This window comes from Prunus avium, chromosome 7, assembly GCF_965620075.1.
Source record: "Prunus avium chromosome 7, drPruAviu1.hap1.1, whole genome shotgun sequence".
Classification (NCBI taxonomy): domain Eukaryota; kingdom Viridiplantae; phylum Streptophyta; class Magnoliopsida; order Rosales; family Rosaceae; genus Prunus; species Prunus avium.
The window spans coordinates 7,774,251-7,776,579 of record NC_142290.1 but is presented as its reverse complement, the minus strand read 5'-3'; positions in this window follow the sequence as shown (position 1 = coordinate 7,776,579).

The window sequence follows — 2,329 nt, the reverse complement described above, 5'->3', positions numbered from 1 at the left end:
ATTCTTGATGGTTATTTTGTTGAGTGCCCTATAATCTACACACATACGCCAGCCTTCGTCTTTCTTAGGCACAGGTAACACTGGTGAACCACATGGGAAGCAGCTAGGTTTGATGACTCCTTGTTCAAGAAGTCCTTGAATTTGCTTCTTGATCTCGTCAAATTATGTTAGAGAAGTGCGATACAAACCCAAGTTTGGTAGAGGTGAATATCCTACGAATGGGATATCATGCTCCATAGCTCTACTCGGTGGCAAACCATGCACATCCTGAAATAAGTCCTTGAACTTCTCCTGCAATTTCCCTATGTTTGAACATTGCGTAAGAGATAAAGACAAAGTAGACAACATCACAGCTCCACAACTCTGATCTTGCGATCGAATCACTGACATGACTTGACTAACCTCTTGGCTTGGTTAGCTATCAGCAAATTATCTGTAGCTTGAGGCTTGCAAGCATTGATGTGGAACTCCTTCCCATCCTTCACAAGTCGATACTTGCAAAGCCTAGTGAATGGCTTCTCGGTCCCATAAATATTGACTGCCTAATATAACTTGGAAAATGTCCAAAGGAACCACCTCACATGTCACCTTATCGATATATTGATTGGTGATAGAAAATTTGAAGGTACATTGCTTTGTGATCTGTAAGTCAACGTCCCTCTGAATCCATCCCAGCGGGTACAGCTTAGGATGTGGTGTGGTGTCTAAACCCACTTTTCTTACTAAAGCCTTTGAAATCAAGTTTTTCTGACTTCCAAGGTTAATGATAGCTTGTACAACACTTTGCTTCACCTGAATATTCACATGAAACAACTCTTCACTATTGTACGTGTCTGCAGTATCTGCTAGTCTTGTCATAAGGGTAAGTGTAACATCAGGTTGCTTCAACTCTGGAAGCTCTTCTGCGTATTGTGTAGTTAAGGTGGTTTTTCTATCATTTCTCCCTTGGTTGTTTTTCTCGCACTTTGGCCTCAACTCAGGATGCAGTATCCAACACTTGTCTTTGGCATGTCTGCTGGTTTGACAGTGATCACAGTAGACCTTCTGTGTCTGACCTTCCTTGCTCTGCTTCCCCTTTTTTTGCCAGTGAGTTTTGTTGACAGGTTTTGATTTGTCATCCTTCTTGTTAGTTCATTGATTTTTCGTCTCAATGGTGATGGCCTTCACAGTAGCTTCTTCAATAGTATCTAGGGTGAACAATTTTAGTTCTTTCCGTATGTAGTCAGCAAGACCTCTGGTATACTTCATGCAAACATCGTAGTCATCGATGTCGATGTGTAGACCCATAGCTTGGTTGTGGAACTCTGTTGTATACTCTTATACAGGCTGCCCAAATCTTTGTCTGAAGTGTTGCCACTTATACCATCTTTCATCTTCTTAGCCAACTGGATAAAATTGTTTTCTCAAAAGCATCTTAAAGTTCTTCCAAGTCAATTCTGAGACATCATACCATCTCCGATAGGACTTCCACCATGTAAGGGCATGGCGTGAAAGTTTCAAACTCACAAATTTTATCTTTTGCACATTAGAATACTTATAAACTGTGAAATAAACTTCTAATGTGTCTTTCTAGTTATCTCGTTTTTCAGGATCAACATCTCGTTTGTCAGCTCATATGAAGTTGATGGATGTGAAAGTTTTCTAGTCTTCAAACTCTCCACGAGTTTAAGGATTGATGCAAACAAGTTTTCAACTTGTTGCTCAAGCTTAGTGATGTGATCGCCATCACTAGATGTATCCTGTTTGTTTTCTTCAGTCATAATGTCTATATTGGACCTTGGCTTTCGGTGTACGAGCAAAGGACCTAAAAGTTCTTCTCTAGAAGTTTTGTGTTGGTTGCGAGTTGAGACCATAAACCACCGTCACCCTCTCAGATTTGGTGCTTTGATACCACTTGATCCAAAACTTTTAGTCGATAGAATTATGAATTCCTAGTTTATAGGAAAAAGGGAACGAGAGGAATTTTAAGACTATTGGAGAAACAAAAGGAAGAAGCTAAGGAATTGCTTTGAGTTCTGCTTTTAGGATTGCTTGATTCATTTCAATGAATAACTTACGCATTTAGACAAGGTTTGGTTGCTAAAATTAACTAAACTAAAATAGTAAATTATTTTAAGCCATAAAGAATGAATGACCTAAAATCTCACTCATTTAAGACCATTATATGGTTTATAACAATTCGTTATAAACCATTAGTTTTTATGGTTTTAAATAATTTAATAATATAATATAATAAAATTAATTATAATTATATTATATTATGTTTATTTTTGTTGGTAGATCCTCCTGGATCACTCTTTTCCCCTTTGCCCGAGAAAGGAGACCTAGA